The sequence below is a fragment of the Styela clava genome, chromosome 7 (assembly GCF_964204865.1).
Source record: "Styela clava chromosome 7, kaStyClav1.hap1.2, whole genome shotgun sequence".
In the NCBI taxonomy this organism is placed as follows: Eukaryota; Metazoa; Chordata; class Ascidiacea; order Stolidobranchia; family Styelidae; genus Styela; species Styela clava.
Genome location: NC_135256.1, coordinates 2,500,212 through 2,506,211, shown reverse-complemented (window position 1 = coordinate 2,506,211; position 6,000 = coordinate 2,500,212). Strand labels below are relative to the sequence as shown.

At 37.3% G+C, this 6,000-nt stretch overlaps 1 long non-coding RNA gene across 2 annotated transcripts; it reads right to left on the bottom strand.

Annotated features, from left to right (window-relative positions):
- Nucleotides 1-2,164: 2,164 nt before the first annotated feature.
- On the bottom strand, nt 2,165-4,500 carry LOC144425026 (uncharacterized). Of its 2 annotated transcripts, none has more exons than XR_013477195.1 (4): nt 4,383-4,500; nt 3,805-3,886; nt 2,813-3,035; nt 2,165-2,305 (listed from the first exon to the last, which is right to left on the bottom strand). It is a non-coding gene; the product is annotated as an uncharacterized LOC144425026 (long non-coding RNA). The 2 variants fall into 2 exon arrangements; XR_013477196.1 differs by lacking the exon at nt 4,383-4,500 and adding an exon at nt 4,065-4,153.
- Nucleotides 4,501-6,000: the final 1,500 nt, after the last annotated feature.

Sequence of the window (6,000 nt, the reverse complement as noted above, 5' to 3'; positions counted from 1 at the left end):
TCACACAATATGGTAAAAGAATACGAGATCTTGAAGACCTCGTTTATGATCTCGAAGAAGAGCTATTCAATGCCACAGAAAAAATAGAGGAACATGAACGGCGTTCAAGACTAGACAACCTGGAATTTCACGGCATTGCTCCTAAAGTAAATGAGGACACAGACAATCTAGTTATAGAAATTGGCAAGATGAATAATGTCGACATAAAACCTTCTGACATTTCTATTACCCATCGCTGTCCGACTCGCAACTCCAAAATTTACAAGCCCCTAGTAGCAAAATTTACTAACCGAAAAATTCGTGCCAAAATCCTAAAGAATCGCCACCTCATTAAAACTTCTGTCAACTCAACATCTATAAGAAACATATCAAAAGTATTTATTGTTGAAAACTTGACTGACAGAAATGAGAACCTGTTCTACCAAGCAAAAGTTCGTAAAAATCAGTGTGGCTATGCTTTCCTATGGACTTCTAATGGAAAAGTGTTGATTAAAAAGAATAAAGACACCAACACCTTGCTCATTGATGATGATGAAGATTTAAATAAAATAAGATAAGTCATATCTTTTTTATAACTCTTTTTTTTATTTTTTACATGACATCCATTATTTTTCCATGAACCACCCAAATCACTCTGTAACATGTTTTATTAATACCTGTAGTATGATTTGGGACCCATTTAGCACTTGTAGTGTGACTTATGCCATCCTTTGCTCCATATGCTCTGTATTTTACCTCCCTATAACAGTCTCCATGATGGTGTTTAAGATCCCCAGCGCAAAAATTCTAATCGAACAACCTCATCGGTCCAAGAACTAACTTCTAATCACAACTCGCAGTGGGATTCAGAAAGATTTCATCCGCATTTTGCTTCAATCCCGTGTCGGTACATTGAAATACCGGATATCAATAAAGTAACATCTAGTTTTCTACCCTCAGATCTCACTATTTTTCATTTCAATATTAGATCCTTGGGTAAATATGTTGATGACCTTGCTGAACTAATTTTTATTCCCTGCCACAAATTCTTGCGTTGAGCGAAACCAGGATAAAGAGGGACGCCGCTGTTAACAACGTTGACATCCCTGGTTACACCTTTATCCATGCTCCATCCCCAACTCAAGCAGGTGGTGTGGGGTTCTATATTAAAAATGACATGAATTTTCAAATAACGCAAGAATTTGACTTTGTTTTCGAAAACTGTGAGAACATGTGGATCGAGTTGAAATGCTCTGAACAAAATCCAAAATCTCAATGCCTTGTTATCGGTGTTATCTACAAGCATCCCCAGCGTAATATTCCATCCTTCACTGGAGCGATGTATTCTGTGTTCGAAAAGCTGACATTAGCCAAAAAGCAATTCATAATTTTGGGTGACTTTAATATAAACCTCCTCAACACCCTCAATACTCCAACCTCCAAATACTTGGATATGCTCATGTCCAATTTTGTATTCCCAATCATCACTAGACCAACAAGAGTTACTTCATCCTCCCACACCTTAATAGATCACATTTATACCAACACCTTAAAATCATGCTCATCATCATTTATTATAATTAGTGATCTCACCGATCATTTTCCTATTATGTGTACTTTATCAACAACTAGTGCTCAAGTCCAAACAAAAACACGCATGAAGCGTGACATGGCAAATTTTTCTGCCGACACATTTAGATATGAAGTTGAGATGATGTGTAGAAATTATGCCAGTGGTATATTATCCAAAGAAAATTTTAATAGTTCATTTGACCTCTTTCTTAGCCATTTTAAGTGGTTGATAAATAAGCACGCACCATTACGCCCTCTGTCACGCAGAGAAAATAAATTGTATTCCAAGCCCTGGATAACCAGGGGAATTCGCAAGTCCATCAAACACAAAAACGTCATGTTCAGAATAATGTTTCTGAACGGAAACGCATCGCAGCGTCATTACTTCAAAAAATATAAGAATATTTTACCACACTTGCTAAGGAAATCGAAACAGCAGTACTACCACAATATTCTAGTCAACAACAGAGGAGACGTCAAACGCACATGGCAAACTATCAATGAGATTATAAAAATTAAGACAAGAGAGGTCCCCACCGTCTCAGAATTAAAATTGGAAAATGGTACTACTGTGACAGACCCCGTCTATGTGGCCACTGAATTCGACAAATTCTTCTCTTCTATAGGGAAAAAACTCGCAGATGAAATCCCACATAGTACCAAATCAAATGCTGAATTCCTGGGTGTCCCTTTACAGAACTCTTTTTTTCTTGAGTCAACATCACCTTTAGAAGTTCTCTGTGTAATCAGGGACCTGAAAAAGAGTAAAGCGGTTGGACCGGATGGTATTTCCTCTTATTTTTTGAAATTAGTTGCTGATATCATATCACCAGCTTTGAGTAATTTCTTCAATTCGTCATTCAATTTAGGTATATTTCCTTCTTCATTAAAACTTGCTAGAGTTATACCAATTTTTAAATGCGGGAAAAAAAACAACCCTTCAAATTATAGACCAATCTCTATTTTATCTTCAATTAGCATCATAATGGAAAAGTTGTTGTATACCAGAATGATGAGCTATTGTACTAAATTCAGTTTGATAAACAAATGTCAAGTCGGATTCCAGACCAAACACTCTACCAGTCATGCTATCCTTGATCTGACATCATTTATATATGATAAAATAGACAAAGGCGAGTATGTTTGTTGTGCCTTCCTAGATCTAAAAAAGGCTTTTGATACCGTAGACCACTCTATTCTCATTCACAAGTTAAGACATTGCGGTTTTAGGGGTAATGCAGGAAAACTGTTATCCGATTACCTGACAGGCCGGTATCAATTTGTTGAAATAGGTCCCCATAGATCCCCAATGTTACCCATCCACTGCGGAATTGTTCAGGGCTCAGTAGTTGGCCCATTAGCGTTCTTATGTTTCATAAACGACCTTTCCAACAGCTCGAATCTTTTGAGTAAACTATTTGCAGATGATGCATGCTTGCTCAACAGCGCGAAGGATCCGACTACACTTCAGCTAAATATGAACACTGAAATAAATAAAATTTATGAATGGATGTTATGCAACAAGATAACAGTGAATATAGATAAGTCAAAAGTCATGGTGTTCAGTTCAAAATCTCACACTAGATACCCCAACCTCGCAATTGGAATCAATGGCAGAAATTTAGAAGTAGTCCAGTCTTATAAATATCTAGGACTCAATATCGACCACCAATTAAAGTGGAACACCCACACTGCTGATTTGCATAGAAAACTATCAAGAACGGTAGGAATCCTGAGTAAGCTTAGATATTACTTACAGGATACCACACTAAGAACCATTTACTTCGCACTTTTTCAGGCCCACATTCAGTATGCCATAGCGGCATGGGGTTCTACAGCTAAAGTAAACATGCGTAAATTGGAAGTCTTACAAAATAGGGCCATTAGAATCATTTCTTGGGCACCTTTACGTTCCAATTTAAACAATCTATATTATAAGCATAGAGTACTAAAATTACATGACATCTACAAACTAGAAATTTCTAAGAATATGCACCAATTCCAAAACAATCAATTGCCAGCGGCTTTTGACCAGTATTTTCTCACCCTAACTTCAGTGCATAAATATAACACCCGCTCCTCAACAAAGAGTAATTTTTTTGTACCTCGCTTCTCACTAAGCAAATCCCAAAATTCTTTGAAATATCAAGGTGTTTCAATTTGGAACAGTCTACCTCAAGACCTACGTGAGTCATCTTACATGACTTTCAAATTTAATTATGAAAAGTTCCTGATTTCCTCTTACCAACCCACCTGAATTTTCCAAGTCGCTGTTTCATATTTTATCCTTGCTTTGTGTCCATCAAGGTCATATTCAACTCGATCCACAGCCTGCCTGTAATGAAGAGACCTGTTTATTTGCTGTTAAATGCTTGTTGTATTTTATATATTGCAATGTTACTGTGGAATCATCATAATTCATCCCTATTCTTGTCATACTCTATATACGGTATGTTGATGTGCGCAATCTTATAGAATTTTTGAACTCCTTTATTTATCGCCAGTTTTCTTACCTCCAATCTAACTCAGATTTCCGTGGTCATACAGTCACACACAAGTGCCTATCTTTGAGTTAACGCTTAATAAACAACTATCTCTTAATCCTACAAGCGTTAACTCGTATTATTGTTATTTATTAAGATATTATTATCAATTATTGGTATTTATTAAGTGCAGCTTTATTTAACGAATATAGCATGATACCTTACCGGTACTATAGTGGTTCTCATCATCCTATTTGTATATTCCTAGTGCATTTTGTTGTCTCATGCGCTTTTGTACTGGATCTATCCTATGAAAAATAGCTTAGCATTTACCAGAAAAATGCTTACCTTTTACTGCTTTTTTGCCCATTTTTGTCACATTTTCATGTTTACATCTGCCTACACCTTCGGTAGAGACCTACGATTTTATATTTAAAAATCACTCAAATTCTGAGTGCTACTGAATTCACTTATACTTTCCGGCGGTCTCTATGCCGTACTTCGGTACGGCGTCAAAATATAACACTATTTCCGCATCGATTGGAATAACTAACTCGACTTTATCTTTCTGTTTGTTATTCAATTACCAACTGCTGTTACCATGGCTACCTCGACCAGTGGTGTCGGGAGTTGCATTCTCATATTAACTAGAGTGACACCGTGATACCGGTCACTTAAATGTGTAAAAAGGCCGTCTTCGACTTTATTATTTTATTTATTATTCACGACTTTTGCTAGTATCCTGTTTGACTTTTTTCTCACTATGATTTTATTTTCAGACTCACTCCCCCAGGGTGACGCTGCTCGATAACCTCTTCTGGTTTATCGCGCCTCCCTTCACACTGAAAGTATTGCTTTATATGTGATTCGTAGTTATTTTTGTCTATTGTGTACTTTTTGTATGTGATAAAATAAACTACTGACTGACTAACTTCTCGTTTGTTTTTGTTCGAATAACATTTTCTTCAACTTTTCAGATTGGTTTCCCAGACGTAGGATATGGAAAGTTCTGAGCAGTAGTCAGTTACCTCTAGGTGGTTCAGAGCTTACCCACAACAGCTCTTTGAAGCCTCGAAATAAGTTGTAAAAACAACTCGCTTCTTTTTTGTGCCTTCGGATAACATTTTCATCCTAAAACCACATAATAAATAGTGTAAATTTCGACAACACGCATTTTCTATGCTACGTAGCTGTCTGGGCAATCAATCCCCTAACGATCATCCCAATCCCAGCTTTCAGCAAATTATCACTAATGATTATTATGTTATCAACTTCATAATAAAATGCTGTCATGTTTTGTTGTTGATAATTGTCCAACTGGTAGTTCGAGAAGAATAAGGACCGCAGGAGCTGTTGCAGACTAAAGGTGCATTTACACTGGACGCGACGCGTCTTCTGGTCGCGCGGGCAGGTGTTTATGTGGCGCGCGTCATTTCTCTACCACTCAAGGGCGCCAGAGGCGGTTGCTTAGGAACATTGACACGGGAAATTCAGCTAAAATTTCGTCTGCTTCCTACTCCGCTAAAAATATGCCAGTTTCAAATCAGAAGAGATTGGCAATCGCCCTTTATTTGGCAAATAACACAGAACAAAGGAAATGGGACATTGGGTTCATCCCATACTAAAAAGGAGGTAAGAGCTTGGCAAGTTCAAATCGTTGCCCTATGAAACTGCGTCGTCTTTCCTCAAAATACTAATACTCAAAATACTAATATAAACTAAGCAATCATAGACTATCTTATCCTGTTTTATCGTCTACCCGTGTACTGAACGGGCGGGAGTGATTGAAGTTGAATATAAATCTATCTTTCATTTGATATTACTTTCTACACAGGTGAGTACGAAAGACTTGTCCAAAAAATGCGACTTGAGAGAGATTGCATTTCAAAACCAATACCGCCTGGATCCTGATATGTTTGATGACCTAAGGAGTTTAGTGGCTCCTTACGTCACTAAAACAACGACT